Source organism: Dama dama, chromosome 29 (genome assembly GCF_033118175.1).
Source record: "Dama dama isolate Ldn47 chromosome 29, ASM3311817v1, whole genome shotgun sequence".
NCBI classification, from domain to species: Eukaryota; Metazoa; Chordata; class Mammalia; order Artiodactyla; family Cervidae; genus Dama; species Dama dama.
The window spans coordinates 21,206,759-21,232,219 of NC_083709.1; the positions used below are offsets into that span (position 1 = coordinate 21,206,759).

General features: G+C 39.8%; 1 long non-coding RNA gene across 1 annotated transcript in view; it reads left to right on the forward strand.

Moving 5' to 3' along the window:
- The window catches only part of LOC133048572 (uncharacterized), a 203,083-nt gene extending 179,374 nt beyond the window's left edge, over positions 1-23,709 (forward strand). Inside the window, exon 4 of the long non-coding RNA XR_009691067.1 lies at positions 23,640-23,709. This is a non-coding gene — a long non-coding RNA (uncharacterized LOC133048572). The remainder of the gene's footprint in view (positions 1-23,639) is intronic.
- Positions 23,710-25,461: the final 1,752 nt, after the last annotated feature.

A 25,461-nucleotide genomic window follows, 5' to 3' on the forward strand; every position in this document is an offset into this window, starting at 1 on the left:
AGAATGCCATGATCTTAGTTTTCTGAATGTTGAGCTTTAAGCCAACTTTTTCACTTTCCTCTTTCACTTTCATCAAGAAGCCCTTTAGTTCTTTGCTTTCTGCCATAAGGGTGGTGTTATCTGCATATCTGAGGTTATTGATATTTCTCCCAACAATCTTGATTCCAGCTTGTGCTTCATCCAGTCCAGCATTTCTCATGATGTACTCTGCATAGAAGTTAAACAAGCAAGGTGACAATATACGGCCTTGATGTACTCCTTTCCTGATTTGGAACCAGTCTGTTGTTCCATTATCAGTTCTAACTTGCTTGTTTTCCTACGTACAAATTTCTCAAGAGGCATGTCAGGTGGTCTGGTATTCCCATCTCTTGAAGAATATTCCACAATTTGTTGTGATCAATGCAGTCAAAGGTTTTGGCATAGTCAATAAAGTGGAAGTAGATGTTTTTCTGGAACTCTTTTTGTTCCAGAAAACATGCTTTTTCCATGATTCAACAGATGTTGGCAATTTGATCTCTGGTTCCTCTGCCTTTTCTAAATCCAGGTTGAACATCTGGAAGGTCACATGTTTCTTTATTTGGTAGTTAATGAAATATTCTCTCCTTTGAAACTGAAAGTCACTCAGTCATGTCTGACTCTTTGTGACCCCATGGACTGTACAGTCCATGGAATTCTCCAGGCCCGAATACTGGAGTGGGTAGCCATTCCCTTCTCCAGGGGATCTTCCCAACCCAGGGATCAAAGCCAGATATCCTGCATTGCAGGCAGATTCTTTACCACCTGAGCCACCAGGGAAGCCCAGGAATACTGGAGTGGGTAGCCTATCCCTTCTCCAGGGGATCTTCCTGACTCAGGAATCTCTCCTTTGGGTAAAGCCTGATTTGAATCTAAAATTTAAAGCCAGTTTCAACCTAAATGTTGGAGTGGTTCTTATACCTATGGGAAAATTGCATGAATTTAAGGTTATTTTCTTCATAGTCTTCTGATTCCTGCAGGACTGTGGATCAACCAGACACGATACTAACATTATAGCTAGACCCTTACTGTGGTTCTGTAGAACTCTGTTGCAGAACAGATCTGTCTGCAAAATGGTAAAATAAAATAATTTTGCCTATCCACTGATGCTTTAGGAAAGCTCCCCCCACTACCACATTGCACTCAACATGAAGCCAAGCCACAGGTCTGGAATTCAGCGCCAGACATCAGCCGTCCCATGTGAGGCCCACATGGCAGATCTCTGGAAATGTTGCTGTTGTCTGGTGCCTACAGCTCAGCCTTTACAAAAGAGTCACTTACCTGTGGCTGAAGCTGTCCTAAACTTTGATGACCTGACAAGGTTCAAGTGTCACATGGTAATCACTTGCTAAAGCTCAAATTTTAAAGTTATCCATTCACAAACTGTCCGCTAAAAACAACGAGCAAAACAAAGTAAGCAAACAAAAAACCTTCCACGTTACATGGCACAGTGTAGACTGCTGAAACCAAATGTCTAGAAGCAATCATTTCTTGGGCCATACCAGCTACCTCAGCCTCCAGTCATTATTTTACTACCCAAGTTCCAGTCTTCGTCTTTTTCTCCTGGTCCTTGAACTGGGACATTAGAAGGACAGTATCTAACTGTTCCTTTGCCCATTCAATTAGAGACAGAGGAATTAGACAAAGGAATTAGAGATCAAAACACCAACTCATTACTAATAGGTGTTTGGAAAATATGACTTAGTTATATGAGAACTGTGATCTTTTTTAATGCCATATCCCAGAATTAGGTAGGTTTATCAAGACAACCTTAGAAAGTATAGGCAATTCTTGAAGAGTGAAGTGGCCATCTTCTATAAAACAGAAGCTTTGAAAGAGCACACCACAGCACATGCTTCCTAAAGTCTGGCTGGCATTTCTTAGGTTTTATCCAAAATTTATCAATCATCTTGTCACTTTCCTAAGAGTGTTCCAGTAATAGAAGTCCTTCAATATGAGAATAGGAAGCCAGCAAGGAGGAGGTTCCCTTCAACAAAAGGGGGTGAGACATGAACCCAGATATTCTTTACACCAGCAAGGGTGAAGGAGCTCTTAAAGACAAACTCAGCTGCCTTAGTTCCTTAGTTCTAAGGAAGAAAGAAGGATTCACTTATGATTATTGTCATGAGGAAGACGGATCTTACATTAGATCTTTTTAACAACTCAAGAAACTTTGATGAAGTAGCAAGTTATTTAGAAAATAAAAAGTATTAATAAGAACAAATGATATAAGGGGAAATATGAGAGGGGGGAAAACCATTGACCAGGACCTTAAAATAAGAAGGAATAAACATAAACATTAGACCATAGAGGACAGGAGACACAGCTCAAAGCAGGGAAACTGTAGAGGCATCCTTGGCATAAATATTGCAAGAGAGCAAGATAGAAAAGCTGATGGTGATGTGAATCTTCTCAATTCTGTCATCACAATCTAAGCCCCACTGCCTTCATCCACTCTTGGTTAGCTCATCTCACCCTGATTATCAAGTTAATCCTAGTTGTTATTTTATAAGACATCTCTTCTAAAATCTTTTCTAAGGCTCTTAAAGTGCACAGTGGTCAGAACTGGATCTTAGTACTTCTAATCCAACATACTTTTCTGGTTCATCTTCTAGTTAAGAATTATATCTTGGCAAGCTGTGGTCTCAAAGAAATGCATTCTGGACATTGTCACAGGCCACAAGTCAGGTGATCTGCTGGATCATCCAGCCTTCCTGTGGGACCGTGGAGCAGGTAGTGATGACATGAGGAGCAACCCGAAGAAGGTAGTTTCTTTGAGCAGCACTACAAGTTTAAAAACAGGTAAAGCTCTCTTCTGCCTGGGCATAGAGAAAAAATGACTTGATGGGCTTCCATTCATGGAAACACATCCATCTCTGTCTTCCCTGCACGTCCACGAAGGGAAGCACACATTATTTTTAATGTAGACATGTTATACCTTGTAAACCTAATTAGGAGAAACATCATCATGATGTGACTCTTCAATGTTGTGAAAATCTTTTAGACAATGCACGTTCAAATATAGTAGAATTTTAGTTCTCCTTACAATCTTTACTTAGCTAGTTGTCAGGAAAATAAAGAAATCTAGGCTTATATATTATTCCAATTTAATACATTAAAAATTCATCTCAAGTGAGAGTTGGGAGGTGAGCACAGTAGAATGCTAATAATCTTCAAAGGTGATAACTTTAGATAATGACTCTCATTGTTAAGTCTTGCCTGGGTCTTGATCTCTGCTGCCCTTTCACTTCCCATAACTAGAAATATCTGGCTGCGCACTTCAGGTTATCACTTAAATCAAGCCTTTGTGATTTAAAATGGAGGCAGCCATGTGGGTAATCAGGTCTTGATTATTCCAGTTCTGATAACTGAGCTTTTGCCCCTCATTCTCAGCTTTTGGCTTACACGTAGGAACCAGACTTCCAAGGAGGGGTCTTCTTTGCCCTTACTAGTTTCCCCCTGAGAGCATCTCACAATACTTTGGAGTCTTACCATTTGTCCTGTTTTGTGTAGCTGTGCCGGGTCTTCGTCACTGCAGTGTGTGGGCTCTTCTGGCGGTGTGCGGTTTGCTCTGGCTGAGGCACGTGGGCTTCTCTACTTGTGGTGAAGGCTTAGTTGCCCTGCAGTGTGTGGTATCTTCGTTCCCTGACCAGGGATCAAACATGCGTCCTCTATTTTGGAAGGCAGATTCTTAACCACTGGCCACTATAGAAGTCTCTCATTAGTCCTATTTTAAACATGAGAGAAGCTCTTACCTTTTAGGGGCTGTTGTGAGGATGAAATAAGATGTAATACACGTGAACCACCTAGACCACAGGTACTCTAACACACGGTAAGTCCCTACTGTCCTTCCTGCTCTTTCTAGGCATTTATTGAAGGCCAAATGTTGTACTTATCATTCCAACGATTGAAGTCATTTGATGACAAATCTGTTCAGCCATCTGCTGTAGCATTTGGAAGCTCCAAATATATAACCAATACTGGGCACACACATCCAGCCAAATGCACTATAACCCTCCCAAAAGTTAGCATGATGTTGGATTGTCCCTCTGAATGATAACAAGATTCCCCAGTAGAATTTAAGAGAATGCAAAAATTTCTGATACTAGTCACAAAAATATATGCTCTATAAACCTCAGTTTCCTACATTTTTATCTCTTGATCAACTACTATCAGATGCCTACTAACCTGCTCTTTTTTTCCTGATTTTCCTTACCTGGATATTTTGTACTATTTTAGTCAACTGTATACACACCCAGTAGCTAATTATAGAAACTCTGACACCTACTAACTGGCTTAATGACCTTAAGCAACTTACTTATTTTCTCTGAATCTCAGGCAGTTCATCTGAAAATCCAATAATAATCTCAAAGAATGATTGAAGATAAACTGAGGGGATATATCTAAGCAGCAGTTCTCAAACATTTTTGACTCAAAGCTCCTTTCATTCTTGAAAATTATTGAGGATCTCAAAAAACTTATTTACATGAGTTCTATCTGTTTATACTTACTCTTAAAAATTAAAACTGAGAAATATTTTTTAAAACACTTATTAATTTATTTACATAAAGCAATAATAAACCCATGACATGTTAACATAAATGAAATTAAAATAACTATATTTTAACAGAACTTTAATGAGTGGCATTATTTTATATTTTGTCAATCTCTTTAATGTCTTGAAGAAAGCTGGATTCTTGTATATTCCTCTGTATTTGATCTTTTGAAATATATTGTTTTGGTTGACATACATGAAAAGAATGTGGCTTCATATAGATTTGTTGCTAGACGAGAGAAAATTGCTCTTATAGTCTTTTTAGATAATCATGGATATGATCTATTACAGATATTCTACCCAAACTCAACAAATGATGGTTTATAAGAGGGTTAGTTTCATTCTGGAATCTAAAACTGTATCGAAGAACATTCATACTTTGTAATATTCAAATCTGTTGATCTGGTTTGTGCTTTGAATGGATCCTTCATTTAAATATGCTTTAATGCTTTGTGCATGGGTCAGTTGGAAAATATTGGCTTACTGAGTTGTGCAGGTCATCCAAATGTTGACATATTTTGTGATAGGATATATAAAAAAAAAAGATCACATTTGTTAAACTCACCATCCATTGGCTCTAAAAAGTCTTGAAGTATTAGAAACCTGTCAAGCTCATGGTGGTAAATACAAGTCTTCAACATTCTAAATTTACTTGAAAGTTCAAATTTTATCAGTGGCCACAAATATCATTAGTTGTTTTTCTTGAGGTGACAGGTTCACTATGTTCATTTTCAAGAAAGTGTCTACCAAATACTGAAGTTTGAAAACCATCATTTTGTGTTTTAGCTGTTCATTCAAGTACAAATGGTATCCCATGAAAGAGGTGGCAAGTGCAGCTTGCAGGTCAAATAATTACACAAGTCCCTCTCCTTGAGACAACCATAACATGTCCTTCAGTATGAAGCAGATGAAAGATGAACTTTATGTGTACTTTTCATTTAATCATATAGTATATTAAAAAATGGGCACTCAAGAGGTAAAATTTAACAAAATTAATTCCTACTGCTTCATTAAAAACAATCTTTTTTTTTTTTATTAAGTATATGCGCTGCCGAAGCGAGCACTAAAAACAATCTTAAATGAAGCTGGCTTTTAGTTTTTAATTTTTTTTTTAGTCTTTTAATTTTCAAAATTAAAGTCTTTGTTGTTCAGTTGCTCAGTCATATCCAACTCTTTGCAACCCCATGGACTGCAGCACTCCAGCCTTTCTCTCCCTGTTCCTTACCACCTCCCGGAGTTTGTGCAAGTTCATGTCCATTAAAGTCTTTAATTTTTTTCTTACAAGTACATTGCTATGAAGAGTACAATTATTACTATACATTTTAATTTGGGTGCGTTGATTCACACTAAGGTGCCATGAGTTTTTCCCTTGGTTATTTTTACATTATCAATACAAATGCCAGCATAATGAAGACAAAGATACTACTTCTTAGCATTATTCTAAAATTAGTTTTGACTTTACAGAGTCCTTGAAAGGGTCCTGAGGGTCCCAGGGGTTCTTGAACCATACTTTGAGTAGCATTAGATATTACCTGACCTAGGACAGAGTGGGCCCTGAGTAAGGAACATCAATTCCATGATTAGAATGTAAATATTTTATCATGTATGTGTATGTAGCTCATGTTTCAACCTATGGTGTGGAGGGTTGAGTTCATGGTACATTATCAGCCTGGGTCTGTGTGAAAGGCCCTCTCTCCAAGTTTCTACCTATTTTAATCTCCTCCCTTCATTCCCCAAGATCAAGTACTAGCAGCTGCTTCCTATGATAACTAAAGTGCTCCCTTTGTGCCTTTTTGGGTAACCAAAACCTGGTGTAGAAATAAGCAAAGATCACCTGGATGAGAACAAATACAGGCTGTTTACTCTGTTTATTCAAGGTCATCCACCGTCACCTGCATTTGAGAGTCCTGAAGGCATGTCTGGCTTTGGCTTTCTCTGATTGGTTCTGAGTTGGAAGCAGGGGCAAAAATATGGAAGCTGGTTGTCACCAACCAACTCCTGACCAAACTTGGGTTGGTTGCTGTAGTAGTGGTGGGGTTGGAGTTCCATTGTCACATACGGTCTAACCATTGCCTGTTTGTGTATTCAATCTTTCACTGGTTAACAGTTCTTTTTATTTATTTTAAAAACTATTTCTAATATATGTTAAGCACGTAAGATAATTTATTAATTTATATTGTTTTTGGCTTTGCTGTGCAGGGGCTTTTTGCTAGTTGTGGCGGGTAGGGGCTATTCTCTAGTGGTGGTTCACTGGCTTCTTGGTGTGGTGGCTTCTCCTGTTGTAGTGCACAGGATCTGGGAACTCAGGCTTTAGTAGTCGTGGCCGAAGTCTCTAGACTGTGGGATCAGTAGTTGTGATGCCTTGGCTTACATAGTTGTTCTGCAGCATGTGGGATCTTCCCAACCAGGGACCGAACTGGTATCCTCTGCATTGCAAGGCAGATTCTTAACCACTGGACCAGCAGGGAACCCCAACAGTTCTTTATATTAAGTTCTCTCTGTTAAAATAACTGATGTGTTCACTGTTGCCTAGGGGGACTCTGATAAAATCACTAAGCTATGTGCCCATTTTTTTTTCTTTAAAGTCACTCAGTCTTATTTGACTCTTTCTGACCCCATAGACTGTAGCCTGCCAGGCTCCTCTGTCCATGGAATTCTCCAGGCCAGAATATTGGAGTGGGTAGCCATTCCCTTCTTCAGGGGATCTTCCCAACCGAACGATCGAACCCAGGTCTCCTGCATTGCAAGCGGATTCTTTACCAGCTGAGCCACCACAGAAGCCCAAGAATACTCGAATGGACAGCCTATCCCTTCTCCAGGGCATCTTCCCAAGCCAGGAATTGAATCAGGGTGTCCTGCATTGCAGGCAGATTCTCTACCAACTGAGCTACCAGGGGAGCCCCAAGCTGTGTGCCCACAGTTAATAGTTAATATAGTTAACCTTAAGGAGTTAATGGTTAATATAGTTAACCTTTAAAAGCTTATAGCTAATATAGTTGACCTTAAATAGTTTCTTATAATATAGAAAAATAATTGAGTAAACTATTGGATGGGTATTTAAATGATCAAAAGCCACTGTAAAGTTCTGCATAAAGATGAACTACTTAGAAAGGATGAAAGAAGGTACAGTGGTAGGATGATATAGAAGAACAAAATTTCCTACCCCCAAATGTGTTTATTTGGCGTGAGGATTGATTTAGGCTGATTATTTTTAAGAAACAGAGGCATCAGGAAGTTTTTCTTGTTACCTCCCTCTTTACTGCCTAAAAGAATTTAGGAAAAGGGCTTGCTCTAGGACTAGAGCTATCACCAGAGATAACAACAAAGTTCATGGTCTAGGTAGGGTCAGGGAGACTTGGCAGGGCCTAGGGATCAGAGTTTGTTCTGTGTCCATTGCTTCTGCATGACCCAGTAAACATTTATTTACCAGATATTTGCTTTTCCATTTTGAAACAAATTGCCTTCTTCACCTTTGAAGTCCCAAACCAGTCCCCCTACCCAACATCCTCTTCTGTCTTTAACTGTAGATGGCATTTAAGGTGACAGCTTCAGCTATTTTGGCAAGTTACTCAGTTTTCCTGGGGCTCTTGTGTACATCCATACCATTGAATTTGTTGTTTTTTCTCCTGTTAATCTGTCTCATGCGAATTGAATTCTCTGACCAGCCAGAAGAACCTAGAGGGTAGAGAACAATTTCTTCCTCCCTGACAGTGACCAACTCAAACTTGCTTTGGTGGCTCAGACGGTAAAAAAAGAAAAGTCGCCTTCAATGCGGGAGACCTGGGTTTGATCCCTGGGTTGGGAAGATTCCCTGGAGGAGGGCATGACAACCCACTCCAGTATTCTTGCCTGGAGAATCCCCAGGACAGAGGAACCTGGTGGGCTACAGTCCATGGGTAGTCACAAAGAGTCAGATACAACTGAGCGACTAACCACACAGCACAAAGAATGTCTGGGATGCGTGATTTTCAGTGCTAAAATTGGGACAGTCCAGGAAAACTGGGATAACTGACTGCCCTTTGACAGTGCCCAACGTTGTACTTCATTAACAGTCATTGTCTTTTTCCTTCCTACACAAATAATACAATATGCTCCAATCAACACAAACAGCATTCTGTTTCACTGAGTGGGGAAAATCAAACACATGTTAAAAATTAACAAACAGAAACCCCAATTAAATAAAAAACCAGAAGGGGGAGCTCTTACACCCTCTGACCGTAGCAGAGCATCCAGGAAGAATAAAGACTCCTTCTTTTTCCTGGCAAGGACTCAGCCAGTGAAAAGCTGAGAACTCTTTGTTTACTAAGCCCTTCCCGCCTCCTTTACCCTCTGTAAAAGAATTCTCCTCCCTTGTGATGAGGGGACCTACACATGGCTGTCATGATTGCAGACCCCAAATTGCAGTTCTCTGCTGACTCTAAATAAGCCTGTGTTTGCTGGAGAAATATTTGGTGGTCTATTTGTTTCAGGTCAACACTTCCAACCTGGTTGTGTGAGAGATGTGAATAGTTTCATAGCCATCCTCCATTGAGAGTGTCCCCTCTTTTTTTGGGTAAACACTGATCTGAGTTTTGAGGAGACAAATCATTTCCTTAATCCAGTCAATCCTTATAGGTGTTATTTAAACAGTCTGTGCCGCTTCCACACTTAATCATCTTAAATATGATTCAATTTACCAAAATAATTGAAAAAAAAAAAAAAAGCAGCTTTCAGAAGCATAGTATTATTTTTAGAAGTGGGAAATGCTCCCCACTCCTACTCCTTTGCATAATGCTGCCTGAGGATGATTACAAACATTCACAGGTGATATTGAAATTAGGCAAAAATGTGTATTTGTTCCAAAACAACTGTACAAAGGAAATGGAGATAAACTCAAAGTATTTCATCATTTGAAGACATTTTCTCTAGCTTCTTAACAGAAGGCAATTTAATTCTGAAAGATTGCACATATTGATTGAAGTACTGGCCTCTAGATACTTAACAGATGAATGAAACCCCAGAAAAGGGCACTTACTGTTCACATTTCCCAATGTGAGACAAGAAGTATTAATAAAGGGTGAGAGTTAATTTTAGAAAATTATACTTGCCCCCAAAAGATTGCATTTATTGAAAATGTTTTGTAAAATAGGGTTGTAGGTTATTAACCTAAAACAATACGTCTCTTTTAATTCAGCTTAAAAGAGAATGAGGTCAGAGCAGCTTCCAGGGAGAATGCCTCCAGATACTGCTGTGGAGAGAGATATCAGCCTCAATTGCCTGAAGCAGAACTGGGTCCTGAGAGAGCTTCTAAGCTAGGGAAAGGCTTTTGTAGAGTTGCAGAAGTGCGTAAATATCTGCTTCCCAATATTAGGTCTTCTATTCACTTCTGTTCTGTTCACTCTCCACGTTTCCAGTCTACAGTGTTTTCAGCTGCTCCAGGCTTTTGTCTACCTATGGACTACCAGGGGCTTCCCTGGCGGTTCAGGTGGTAAAGAAGCTGCCTGCAGTGCAGGAGACCCAGGTTCAATCCCTTGGGTGGGAAGATCCCCTTGGAGAAGGGAATGGAAACCCACTTCAGTATTCTTGCCTGGAGAATTCCACGGACAGAGAAGCCTGGTGGGCTACTGGTCCTGGAGTTGAGAAGAGTCAGACACGACTGAGTGGCTAAACACACACACACACATAGACCACCAAAATGGAACCTCTAGGCGAGCCTGCTGTAAGTAATGGGAGCCATGATCTCTCCAGGGAGTTTATATCTGAAATGTATCCATTAAAAGAAAAACAATACCTGCAGATCACATGCAGTCTCTTAAAAGAAGTATCAGTTTCTGACATAGAACATATAAAACCAATAAATCACCTTGCAGTGTATTAAGTGACTAAGGAGATGAGTTAGGAAGAAGAGGCATTAACAGTGCTTTAGATGGTCAGGTACTCTTGCCTGAAAAATCCCAGGGATGGCGGAGCCTGGTGGGCTGCCGTCTCTGGGGTTACACAGAGTCGGACATGACTGAAGTGACTTAGCAGCAGCAGCAGCAGATGGTCAGGTTCTTTGGGCAGTGTGCTAGGTTTTATAAATATTAGCGATTTTAATCTGTACAAAAATCCTATGATATCCATGATTGAAAGTGTGAGCAGACTACTTAATGAGGCTACTTGGTCCAAGGTTGTTCAGATTGCTGTAAATGGGCTTAGTCTGTTTACTCTGTCTTAACTATTTGGTTCTTTTTTTGATAAATCACGATAGCCACTGTCAAAGCAAAAAATTGGGTGGGATATTGCTAAACAGTGAGGAAGATAATATTCAAGATTGTGACAGTAGTTGTAGGGGACAACAATTGTGTCTGAGCTCAACTCTGCTGTAACAAAGAGCTGAGTTAGGAGGATCTTAGGTCATCTTCATTTGCTAATTGGCTTTATTCAAAGGAAAGATAAACTTTTTTGTATGTTTATGGCAGGAGGTAATTTCACAACCTGGAGTAAGATGCCCTCCAGAGTTAGGTTCCTATCCTCCCATGGAAACTGGGAGACAGGGTCTTTTTTTTTTTTTTTTTCATTTATTTCTATTAGTTGGAGGCTAATTACTTAACAATATTGTAGTGGTTTTTGCCATACATTGACATGAATCAGCCATGGATTTACATGTGTTCCCCATCCCGATCCCCCCTCCCACCTCCCTCCCCATCCCATCCCTGTGGATCTTCCCAGTGCACCAGCCCCGAGCACTTGTCTCGTGCATCTAACCTGGGCTGGTGATCTGTTTCACCCTTGATAGTATACTTGTTTCAATGCTATTAGTTCTAATGAGATGGATGAAACTGGAGCCCATTATAGAGTGAAGTAAGCCAGAAAGATAAAGACCAATACAGTATACTAATGCATATATATGGAATTTAAAAAGATGGTAACGATAACCCTATATGCAAAACAGAAAAAGAGACACTGATGTACAGAACAGACTTTTGGACTCTGTGGGAGTAGGCGAGGGTGGGATGTTCTGAGAGACAGGGTCTTTATCTACCTCAGTGATTGCATTTCAGAAGGATGGCTCTTAGGTCTCTGAGAAGGATATTCCTGGGTTGTAAGACTAGCAAGAAGCTTTTGAAAAGATTTATATTTACAATTACAGATTTTTTGGGGTAAATGCTCTAAGAAAGAGGTCAGGCATCTGGAAGCAGGAAGGAGCATGTCTGAAATTTAGTCAGGGTGAGGGAAATGCTGAGGCGCCGGGCCTCAGCCAGTCCTTCCTTTTGTTCCAGAGAAGCCGGGCATCCATCAAAAAGCTTAAAAAGGTGAGTCCCGTGTAGTTTGCTCAGCACATTTCTGTGACTGAAGGACTAGTTGAAACATCTGCTGAGTCTTGGCAGTAGAGGATATTTGCTGGATGGCATAAACAATCAGACATTTAATGAGGAGGAAATTAAAAGAAGACCAGGGCTTCCCTGTGGTCTAATGGTTAAGAATCTGCCTGCCAATGCAGGAGACATGAGTTTGATTCCTGGTCTGGGAAGATCCCACGTGCCTCAGAGCACCTAAGCCTGTGTGCCACAACTACTGAGCCTGTACTCTAGAACCCAGGAGCTACTACTACTGAGCCCATGTGCCACACCCACTGAAGCCCCCGTACTCTAGAGCCCATGTTCCACAACAAGCGAAGCTACCAAAATGAGCAGTCCACGCAGCAAAGCTAGAGAGTAGTCCCCCCTTGCTGCAACTAGGGAAAAGCCCACACAGCAACGAAGACCTACCACAGCCATAAATAAATAAATAAAATTATGAAAAAAAGAGCAGATTAATAGTTGGGGCCAACTCTAAATCTGCATTCAGAGGGCAGCCAACCGAGAAGATTTCTAGATGCTTGAGGCATCTCTAGATGGTATAATGAGGGTGGTGTAGCATTCTGAACAGATTTCCCAGTTGGCAGTTGGAACATTTTTGGTGATAATGACTTAGAGAGCTTCCCTGGCTCAGGCGGCAAAGAATTTGCCTGCAATGCAGGAGACTTGGGTTCAATCTCTGGATCGGGAAGATCCCCTGGAGAAGGTAATGGCAACCCATTCCAGTATTCTTGCCTGGGGAATCCCATGGACTGAGGTACCTGATGGACTACAGTCCATGTGGTTGCAAAGAGTCAGATATGACTGAGTGACTAATACTTTCACTTTAGACGTTAGAGATGTTTTGGTGAGATTGTTCGTATTCATGATTATTTTCCGGAGCAGAGCAGGGAAGATGTGGGAGTTGCAGTGAACTTCCTAAGTGGCCCACACGGCAGCAGCTTCAGGCATGAAGGTTGTCCAGGCATGATCTGCTGAATGATGAGACCTCAAAGTCTGTACGAAGCCATCTGGCTTCAGCTCACAGGGCTTCTTCATAGCCTGGGGGAAAGGCTAGCTACAAGGCAATCTAGGGTCCAGCAAGGATTTGGGGGGTGGTGATGGCAGTGTCAAGTCTTAGTTTTCAGTGACTCCAAGTCAGAAGGGTGGGAGAAGAATTAAAAATGTAAGTTTGGAGGGTTGAAGTTAGATGTTGAAAGAAACTGTAAAAATTTAAAATTTGGTAGGAACTGGCAATTTGTGCAAGATGACAGGATCTAGTATAATTTATAGATAGGTATCAATACCATGCAGTTTACAAAAGGTAAAAAAAAAATAGCTTGTAGACAATGAATAGGACCAGGATCTGACAACGCACGAATCTGTGATGTAGTTTTCTACTGAAACAAAAAATTTCTCTCCACAGTCACCTCACTTCTGATCAGTGATAAACAAAGGGACTATTTTCCATCATAAAAGAAATCTGGCCTCATTACGTTTGACCTGATTATTTACAGAGGTACAGCAAGAATGGCAATTAACCATATATACCTTTTAAAATTTGCTTTGATGAAAGCTTTTACAGGGAATTTCAGATTGGAACTTTAAAAATCTCTTGAGCCCAGGAAGCTGAACTTGTCACCAGATTTTATGTGCAGTACTATAGATTTGGGTGAATTCCTCTCTTTTGGGGATCCCCAATATGTCCTATTTTCTTGGCCTGCCAGGAGTGACTTTTCTTACTCATCTATAAGGCTGGGAACATATAACCTGGGTTCCAGGCTAGTTTTCCCAAGAGGATTTTGGAATTGGTTACACAAAGTCAATCTTAAAATTCCTTAAAATTATCCAGTCATATCTGATTTTATGCAAATCGTTCTCAATTGTGACGGTATAGTCAAAGCCTAGGTTATATAATTAATATTTCTAATTATGTTTTGTTAAAAGGAGGACAGATTTTTGGTGAATGTAAGCAAATAATTATATTGCTATGAAAATAAGAATACTCAAAAATTTCTGAATTCAGGGAAATCAGGCAGGGAGAAAAGATAAATGTTTCATTTTTGTTTATAAAAGATTATTTAATAAATTTTTATGAGTTATAGCTTAGAAGAAAAGAGAAAGGGGTTCTTTATCTCAAGGAAAGATATTAAAGTATCAGTAATGTTCCAAACAAAACCCCTAATCTTCCTTTATCAATTCATACAGTCCTGTGAACTAATTCTTGTCCTGCTTGATCTTGGGTTAGCAATCTCACAAACCCAGCAGTTTCTCTACCAGACTCTGGAAATCCTGACTCAGTTTGGTAGCCTGCTGTGCTCAGCGTCATCAGAATCCAACAGAGTACTTTCCTGGGTCTCTGAGACAGTCCCTTTTGGTTGAAGATGATGCCCTATGTCCTATACCTGAAAGGTCAGGTACGGGACAGAGGATTGTAAGAGCTTTCAGGGAAGCTTCATTTATCTGTTAATGACAAAAGACTTAAAAATGGCTGTGTATAAAGATATAATGAGAATTAATTGCAAAAATAATGCAACTGACAAGGATATTCTGCTGTTTCTGTGACATACATTAAAGAAAATCTTGGAATTACAATTTGACAAAACCATACTGTTGTTTGAAATCAGCCATAGCAGCACCAGGACTTATTATGGACATCAGGGACATTGACACATTTCTAGGAATTCATGTAATTTTTGAAATACAGACACACACACACACATATTTACCCATTTACCTATACAAACACAACCTAGGGAAGATTAGGTATCTTTTTTTATTTGACAGTGATTCCCAAGCAATTTAGCATATTAAAAAATCCTAGTTTTTTTTTTTAAATCTTTCTTTTACAAGAAAATAAATCCTTTGTGACCTTTTCTGGGGCCCTCTGGGAAATCTCACATACAGTTTTAGATGTAAAAGATATAATTTAGGATTAGCTTTGGAAAAGGCAAAATATCAAATGTTGTTAGAAGGTCTGAACACCTGGTTACATTGAATCATGAGTCATTGAGAAACCATGCTTGGCTGCCTATTTAATTAAAATGACAATAAAAGATTTCAAAAGTAAGTATAGCAGGTAACATAATTGTAAAAATAAAATTCTTAGCTTTATCAAAAGTGATAAAACTTGGTTCTTTTAAATAATCAAGAACATGATATAGTCAACATAAAGCAGAGAGATTATTCTAGACAGAGTCATTACTTCCTAGGTAGATTAGTTAGAAGGTAAAGAAAACCTTTTATAGCCTCTTAAGAGCAAACTGTGAGAGAGAGTGAAAGACAGGGAAGCCTGCTGTCCTGCAGCTCATGGGACTGTGAAGAGTCGGACATGACTTAGTGACGGAACAACAAACCAATAACCTAAGAAACTTTTGTCATTTTATCAAAGAGAAAACCAAACTAGTTTTTCAACAGTATACTGTTGATGAGTTCATATATTGTTGTTGTTCACTCAGTTGTATTCAAACTCTTTGCTACCCCATGGACTGCAGCATGCTGGCTTCCCTGTCCTTCGCCATCTCATGGAGCTTGCTCAAACTCATGTCCATGGAGTCGGTGATGCCATCCAACCATCTCATCCTCTGTCATCCCCTTCTTCTCCAGCCTTCAGTCTTTCCCAGCATCGGAGTCTTTTCCAGTGAGTCAGTTCTTCACCTCAGGTCACCAAAGTATAGGAACTGCAGCTTCAGCTTCAGCATCAGTCCTTCCAATGATATTCAGGACTGATTTCCTTTAAGATGGACTGGTTTGATCTCCTTGCCATCCAAGGGACTCTCAAGAGTCTTCTCCAACACCACAGTTCAAAAGCATCAATTCTTCGGTGCTCAGCTTTCTTTATGGTCCAGCTCTCACATCCGTACATGACTACTGGAAAAACGATAGCTTTGACTAGACAGACCTTTGTTGATAAAGTAATGTCTCTGCTTTTTAATATGCTGTCTAGGTTTGTCATACCTTTTCTTCCAAGGAGGAAATGTCTTTTAATTTCATGGCTGCAGTCACTTTTTGACTGCAGTCACATTTTGACTGCATGGCTGCAGTGATTTTTGAGCCTAAGAAAATAAAATCTGCTACTGTTTACATTGTTTCCCCATCTATTTGCCATGAGGTGATGGGACCGGATGACATGATCTTTGTTTTCTGAATGTTGAGTTGTAAGCCAGCCTTTTCACTTTCATCAAGAGGCTCTTTAGTTCCTCTTCACTTTCTGCCATAAGGGTGGTGTCATCTGTTTGTCTGAGGTTATTGATATTTCTGGTGGCAATCTTGATTCCAGGTTGTGCTTTATCCAGCCCACATTGCGTGTGATGTACTTTGCATAGAAGTTAAATAAGCAGGGTGACAATATACATCCTTAATGTACTCTTTTCACAATTTGGAACCCGTCCATTGTTCCATGTCCAGTTCTAACTGTTGCCTTTTGACCTGCATACAGATTTCTCAAGAGGCAGGTCAGGTGGTCTGGTATTCCCATCTCTTAGAGAATCTTCCACAGTTTGTTGTGATCCACACAGTCAAAGGCTTTAGCATAGTGAATGAAGCAGAAGTAGATGTTTCTCTGAAATTCTCTTGCTTTCTCTGTGATCCACAGATGTTGGCAATTAAATCTCTGGTTCCTCTGCCTTTTCTAAATCCAGCTTGAACATCTGGAAGTTCTCAGTTCACATACTATTGAAGTTTAGCTCGGAGAATTTTAAGCATTAATTTGTTAGTGTGTGAGATGAGTGCAATTGTGTGGTAATTTGAACATTCTTTGACATTGCCTTTCTTTGGGATTGGAATAAAAACTGATCATTTCCAGTCCTGTGGCCACTGCTGAATTTTCCAAATTTGCTGGTGTATTGAGTGCAACACTTTAATAGCATCATCTTTTAGGATTTGAAATAGCTCACCTGGGATTCCATCACCTCCAATAGCTTTGTTCATAGTGATGCTTCCTAAGACCCACTTGACCTTGCATTCCAGGATGTCTGGCTCTAGGTGAGTGATCACACCATCATGATTATCTGGGTCATTGAGATCTTTTTTGTATCATTCTTCTGTGTTTTCTTGCCATCTGTTCTTACTATCTCTTGCTTCTGTTAGATCCATAGCATTTCTGTCCTTTATTGTGCCCATCTTTGCATGAAATGTTCCCTTGGTATCTCTAATTTTCTTGAAGAGATCTCTAGTCTTTCCCATTCTATTGTTTTCCTCTATTTCCTTTTATTGTTCACTTTAAAAAGCCTTTCTTGTCTCTTCTTGCTATTCTTTGGGGCTCTGCATTCAGATGGGTATATCTTTCCGTTTCTCCTTTGCCTTTCACTTCTCTTCTTTTCTCAGCTATTTTTAAGGTAAACAGTATGAAAGGCAAGTTCATTTGTAGAAACTTGTAAATTTTTAGCCAGTTTTGACCACTAGAAATTAAATTTTTTTTCTGCAAAACTTCTACATTTCATGTGCATTCTGGCTGTTCCTACAAATTTTCCTCTTTGTTGTTCTGGAACAACTGTTCCATCCTACACACTTTGCATACTTTTAACACAATGTTTCCATTTGCCCTATTGTTTCTAATAGTTTATACACATTGATTATAAATTTTAAGTACTAACTTTTCTAGAGAGAACTAAGAAATAGATAATTGTGACATATGTCATATGCTAGCATTTTCTAACAGACTGGCAAAAGTTACGAGTATACCATCCTATAGTTTTACCAGGATTTGCTTCCTTATAGTTTCTCAAATATCTACCTTTCTGTACCATATAAAATAAGAAGCTAAAGTAGATGAAATTTAATTATGCTTAGCAATGAATGTTTCAGTATTTAATCTTATTTAGAAATGATCTAGACATTTAGTGAATAGCTGTTAGTTAATTTAGCGTAAGTCTAAGATGGTGAGTCACCAAAAGGATTTTGGAAACTATTTTTAAGTAGACATTATAAAATGTAATTATTGTTGAAATAAACCAATTATATAAGATACGTGCTTCTGGAAGGACTGAAGCTGATTGTCCAATACTTTGGCCACCTGATGTGAAGAACTGACTCCTTGGAAAAGACCCTGATGCTGGGAAAGATTGAAGGAGGGAGGAGAAGGGGGTGACAGAGGATGAGATGGTTGAATGGCATCACCGACTCAATGGACCTGAGTTTGAGTAAGATCCAGGAGTTGGTGATGGACAGGGAGGCCTGGTTTGCTGCAGGCCATGGGATTGCAAAGAGTCAGACACGGCTGAGCGACTGAACTGAACTGAGCATGCTTCTGGTTAGTCTACCTCCATGTTCCCCATGCCAACAGCCTCTAATCAAAGCATTCCCGTTTCTCCCCTATGAAGGTTTCTCACTCCCCTGTCTGCCTTTGATTCTCTGCCACATGTGAGTGATGGTGACTGGATCCCTTCTTATATCAAGCTATGAATAAATACCTGTTACTTGGTCTCATTGGGTGATTTTTATTTACTTCCATACACCCATGAGAAACCATTTATAGTATCTACTTTACTGTTTATGAGCTACTAATATTGTCAATGGAAACTTTTCTGACATTCATTAAGCCAGTTGACCCAGATTCTAGTATAGCAGGAAATAAAGATGACTGAGGTATTTGTTAGACAAGGCTATGGTCCATGTGATCAGATTGGTTAGTTTTCTGTGATTATGGTTTTCAGTCTGTCTGCCCTCTGAAGAAGGAAAGAGCCTCATGGAAGCTTCCTGATGGGAGAGACTGACTGAGGGGGAAACTGGGTTTTGTTCTGATGGGTGGGGCCATGCCCAATAAATCTTTAATCCAATTAAAGAGTTCTAGAAAAACATCTATTTCTGCTTTATTGACTATGCCAAAGCCTTTGACAGTATGGATCACAACAAACTGTGGAAAATTCTGAAAGAGATGGGATTACCAGACCACCTGAACTGCCTCTTGAGAATTCTGTATGCAGGTCAGGAAGCAACAGTTAGAACTGGACATGGAACAACAGTTCCGGACTGGTTCCAAATAGGAAAAGGAGTACGTCAAGGCTGTATATTGTCACCCTGCTTATTTAACTTATATGCAGAGTACGTCATGAGAAATGCTGGGCTGGATGAAGCTCAAGCTGGAATCAAGATTGCTGGGAGAAATATCAATAACCTAAGATATGCAGATAACACCACCCTTATGGGAGAAAGGGAAGAAGAACTAAAGAGACTCTTGATGAAAGTGAAAGAAGAGAATGAAAAAGTTGGCTTAAAGCTCAGCATTCAGAAAACTAAGATCATGGCATCCGGTCCCATCACTTCAGGCAAATAGATGGGGAAACAGTGGAAACAGTGGCAGACTTTATTTTTTGAGGCTCCAAAATCACTGCAGATGGTGACTGCAGCCGTAAAATTAAGAGATGCTTACTCCTTGGCAGGAAAGTTATGACCAGCCTAGACAGCATATTGAGTAGCAGAGACATTACTTTATCAACAAAGGTCCATCTTGTCAAATCTTTGGTTTTTCCAGTAGTGATGTATGGATGTGAGAGTTGGACTATAAAGAAAGCTGAGTGCCAAATAATTGATGCTTTTGAACTGTGGTGTTGGAGTTGACTCTTGAGAGTCCCTTGGGCTGCAAGAAGATCCAACCAGTCCATTCTAAAGGAGATCAGTCCTGGTGTTCATTGGAAGGACTGATGCTCAAGTTGAAACTCCAATACTTTGGCCACCTGATGCATAGAACTGACTCATTTGAAAAGACCCTGATGCTGGGAGGGACTGAGGGAGGGAAAAGAAGGGGATGATAGAGGATGAGATGGCTGGATGGCATCAGCAACCCAATAGACATGAGTTAGTGTAAACTCCAGGACTTGTGATGGACAGGGAGGCCTGGTGTACTGTGGTCCATGGGGTCACAAAGAGTCGGACACGACTGAGTGACTGAACTGAACTGAACTGAAGTATTTGTTATAGTTATGTTTTAGAATGTGGTCTTCCTCATTGTTAAAAATCTACAAATAACAAATGCTAGACAGGGTGTGAAGAAAAGAGACCCTTCCTACATTGTTGGAAGGGATGTAAATTGGTGCAGTCACTATGGGAAACAACATGGAATTTCCTCAGAAAACTAAAAATAGATTTGCCATATGATTGATAAATCCTTCTCCTGATCATATACTTGGACAAAACTGTAATTTCAAAAGATACTTGTATCCCTGTGTTTATAGCAGCACCATTCACAAGAGTAAAGATGTGGAAACAATCTAAATGTCCACTGACAGATGAATAGATAAAGAAGATATGGAGTATGTATACAATGCAACATTACTCAGTCATAAAAAGATTGAAATAATGCCATTTTCAGTAACATGAATGGACCTAGAGATTATCATACTAAGGGAAGTAAGAAAGAGAAAGATAAATACTCTATCATATCACTGTAAGTGGAATCTGAAACATGACATAAATTAACTTATCTATGAAGCAGAAACAGACACTCACAGACAGAGAAAAGAGACTTGTGGTTGCCAAGGAGGGGTGGGGGAGGGATGGATTGGGAGTTTGGGGTTAGCAGATGCAGACTATTATATATAGGATGGAAAAACAATAAGGTCCTACTGCATAGCACAGGGAATTATATATATTTAATATCCTGTAATAAACCATAATGAAAAAGAATGTATAAAAATGTGTGTGTGTGTGTGTGTGTGTATATATATATATATATGTATATATATATATATATATATATATGTATGTATGTATGTACTGCAGAAGTGAGCCCCATACTGTAAATTAGCTGCTACTGCTGCTCAGTCAGGTCCAACTCTTTGTGACCATATGGACTCTAGCCCGCAAGTCTCCTCTGACCATGGAATTTTCCCCAGGCCAGAAATACAGGAGTGGGTTGCCATTTCCTATTTCAGGAGATCTTTGGCCCAGGGATTGAACTCGTATCTCCTGTGTCTCCTGCAGTGGTAGGCAGATCCTTTACCACTGAGCCACCTGGGAAGACCCTGTAAATCAGCTACACTTCAACAAAATAAAGAAAAAAACATGGCATTTCTTTTCTTTTTTTTCTTTGTTTTGACCACATCATGCTGCTTTCAGGATCTTAGTTCCCCAGCCAGGGATCAAACCCAGGCACTCAGCAGTGGAAGCTCAGAGTCCTAACCACTGGGCCACTGGGGAAGTCCTTAACCTTTCTGATTAAATGGAGAGTGTGAATTGATCCAGGAAGTTGATTTTCTTAACCATCTTAGTTCCTTTGTTTCCCTTATCTTCCTTAACCAAAACATCACTAAAACCTCTTGGATCTTCCTGTAAAACAGCTAAGTTTCTTCCAGTTATTTTCACCCCTCACCATTACTCTCCAGTCCAGCTCACCAGCCTGTCTTGCCTGGGCTAAAGCAATCACCTCTCAGTTAGATGTTCCTCACTCTGTTGCCTTATGTATTCTTATCTCCACAGAGAAGCTAGAGGAATCTTTGAAAAATGTGCGTCAATTCATGTCAGTCCTGTTTAAAACCCTCCTGTGGTTTCCCTTTCCACTTAGGATAATGTACTTAGGGACACTTCCTCTGGCCTCTCTGATCTCCCTTTATATTCTGTCTTCTGCTTCACATGATAGACCAAAGCCTTACTGTCCATTCTGTTTATTAAACATGTCAGTCTCCACCTCACCTCCCCAACAAATACTTATACCTGCTCAGAAAGCAAAATCCCCAAGATCATCGTTGACTTTTCTCTTTCCGCCGTATCTTATGTCCATTCTATCCATAAAGTTGATCAGCTATGGTTGCACAATATGTTCAGCCTCTGACCACTTCTTACATCTTCTACCCTAACATCCTTATCCAAGCCTTCATCCTCTTTTGCTGTGATTACTGTTGTACCGCTCTACAGTCTAATTGACAGAATGGTGGAGTCAATCTGTTACATGCATCTCCAGTTTCATCATCCTCTGACTCAAACTTACCTGTCTTGTTAGCCGCTACTCACAACCTTCCCATCTCACCCACAGGAAATGCAGTTGCCTGGGTACCATGGGCAGGGAAGGCAGCCCAGCTCTCCTCTCCACCCTCATATCATCTCCTCTCAGTCTCCCTGTCATCCATTTGCACTCCTGTCAAATGGACCTTATTGCAGTTCCTTCTTCCCTGGTAGCTCAGACTACCAGGGAAAGTAAAGAATCTGCCCACAGTGCACGAGACCTGGGTTCGATTCCTGGGTCGGAAAGACCCCCTGGAGAAGGGAGTGGCAGCCCACTCCAGTATTCTTGCTCGAAAACCCCTTGGACAGAGGAGCCTGGCAGGTTACAATCCATGGGGTCAAAGTCATACACGGCTGAGTGACTCTCACTGCTATTCCTGTCACTTTTCTCTCAGAGAACTTTTGTACATTCTGGACTAGAATATTCTCTCTTCAGGTATTCACATGGTTTCCCCCCTCATTTCTTTCAAATCCTTGCTCAAATGTTGATGTATAAGCGAGAACTTCTCTGACCATCCCGTCTAAAACAGGAACCTGTTGGGACTTCTCTGGTGGTCCAGTGGTTAGGACTCTGTGCTTCCACTGCAGGAGGTGAGGGTTCGATCCCTGGTCAGGGAACTAAGATCCTGCATGCCAGGTGGTGTACTGCCCCCCAAAGGAAGCTGTTTTCTCATCACTGTATACCCATTATCCCCTGGTTCTCTAACATGACTTCCCTTAGTCTACTTAATTTTGCATCTTAGAATGTCTACTATTTGGTATATTATTTATTTACCTATTTGCACTTAGCTTTATGGCTTATCTCTTTTCAGTGAAATACATGTTCCATGGAGGCCTGAACTTTTCCTATTTTGGTCACACTTTGTGTCCTGTACTTGTGACATTACCCAAACCTCGTAGGCACTTGGTGTTCACTTGTTCAGTGAATGAGTATACCAATGGATTTTTCAAATATGTGACTCCTTTTCTTGATACAAAGCAATCTAAATTGCATTTTCATCCTCTACAGCAAGGTTTCTTGAACTTGGCACTTTTCGCATTTGAGGCCGTGTAATTCCTTGTTGTGGGGGGCTGCCTTGTGCTTTGTAAGATGTTTAATAACATCCTTCCCTTTACTCAGTAGAGTCAGGGGCAAGCTCCCACTTGCGATGACTGAAAATATCTCTGGATATTGTCAAGTATCCACTGGGGACTAAATTTACACCTAATTGAGACTCAGCTCAAATATGATCTCCATTAAGATTTGACTGATTTTACCCTCAATCTGAGTTGGTGCTCCTTTTTCGGTGCTTTGATAGTAGTTTGTGTGTGTCTCCCCCTATTTGTGTGTGTGTGTGTGATTGTTTTGTATGTATCTATATAGTAATTATTTCCTCAACTGTCTATAACAACCAAATGGTGACATTCTTGAAAGTAAGAACTCTGGCTTTTAATCTCTGATTCTCATGTGTTTAGCATTGTTCTAGTACACAAATGTATGAAAATATGAAAAAGTGTTTTTGAGTGATGGAGTGACTGAATGGCGCTTATTTTCCTGGTTAGGTAAAACCACTGAAAACAGGTTTGATACATTCCTCCCCATTTGGTAGTCAAGAAATCAACTAGGGCTTTGACAGTCCTAGGATAAATAAACAGAACTATAGAGGGAAAAAATCTGAGAAACGAAGGACAGTGAAGATTTGGGCTGAATGTCCACTATAGGGAAGTAACTCCGATCAAAGAGAATCATTCAAAAGTCTGTGCAGACATAGGTGCTATGGGTTGTTTGAATAGTTTAGGCATGTCTACATCTAATGCACCAGGGGTGGGTAATTTTCTGCTCTATTTTTTTCCAGGACATGAGATGAAACTATCAGTGACATTATTTCTCCTCTCAAAAATTTTCCCGAGAAAAGAAATCTGAGGTAAGTGATACAAAAACAAGCTTGTGACTCATTTGTTTTGGATATTGCTGAGCTATTTAAGTGAGAGTAAGAGCAATTTGATTCTCGCATTTGGACTATTTCACCAAAAGTGGGATGTGCAATTTTATATATATTTGAAGTTCTTCTGGTTTTTCTGGTTTGATGCTTTCTCCTGCTTTGCAGAAATAAGGAAAAAAATAACTGAAGCTTGCCCATCTTGCATTACTTTTTCAAGCATCCAAAGAGATTTAGTGTTTTGGTAATAACTGGAACTAAAATTAAATTTCATTTTAAAATCACATTGAAAGTTTTCTAATATCTTTATCTAGAGAGATGTCAGTATGCATATTTTCAGGCAAAAGTGGAATCTACTGTGTATGTAAAATATATTTCTGGTGATAAACATTGATGGGAGGAAAAGCTTTCCTTTAACCCTCAACCCTAAAATTTCACACACGTTCTGTGGGAAAGCTGAGTGCGAGAGGGATAAAACAGACCTGGAAAAGATACAGAGTAGTTGCTAACCAAGACTGTGGAGGTAACTTTATATCCTTTCCTCCCCTGGAAATGTCAGAGAGTAATTTCATGTGCCTGATATCGCTTTATCCTTAGAATATCCTGTGAAATAGACAAGACATATTTTTGCCCCCATCTTACAGTAAAGGGTAATGATGTCTGGAGTGACTAAATGACCCTCCTAAAGCTGCGATTCTGGTAAGCAGGCATCCATTCAGTGGAACTCAGCCATTCAGTCTCACTCTATGAGGAACACTGAATTCACCTATTGCCCAACTCACTTCATGTAAAGTGGTGTGATCTGTACAGAGCCCTCAGGAGGCTCGTTGATGTTCATGATCAGATTTCATGAGGTTCAGAGGAATTATGAAATGGATCACCGTGAAGGATGTCCTGACAAGTGCAGAAATCCACTGGAAACGTGAGTGAGTTATCTTTGGTTGCTTCTTCCAAACTTCATGCTTCAACACGTGTCTTTGCAGGAGAAGAGGTCAGATGACTCTTTTTTTTTTTTGATGACTTGTGTATTCTGCTTTAGGAAGTTAAAATAGAATGGCCTAAATTTAGTGTGATATCAGGAACAGTAGCCCAAGAATCATGATCTTATTTTTCGTGTCCCATTCTCCTCCTACACATTTCTGAATAACTAACTTGTTGTTGTTTAGTCTCTAAGTTGTGTCTGACTCTTTGATGACCCTCATGGACCCTCATAGCCCTCCAAGGCTCCTCTGCTGTAAAGCTCTTCAAATGCAAATAACTACCTGGTGCTGGGATGCTGAAAACACTAGATTAAAATTTTTTTATTGAAATATGGTTGATTTACAATGTTGTGCTGGTTTCAGGTGTAAAGTGATTCAGTTATACATATATACAAATAAATATATTCTTTTTTTATGTCCTCTTCCATTATAGATTGTTAGAAGTTTGAATATAGTTCCCTGTGCTATACTGTAGGTCTTTGTTGGTTATCTATTTTATATACAGTATTAGCTATATGTATATTTTAATTCCAAACTTTTAATTTAACCCTCCCCCCCTTTGGTAACAATAAAATTTAAAAACACAATATTGGCTTGAGAGAAGAAAGAAAAGTAGTTTGACTCTCTATTGACTGCTGCTACGAGGAAAAGAAAATTTGATGAAACAGCCTCAATCTGCAGGATATTTTAGCACAAAAGCGAGCACAGAGGAACTCCAGCTGTCATCAGCCAGCTCAGACTTGAGTGCTTGTTTCTTC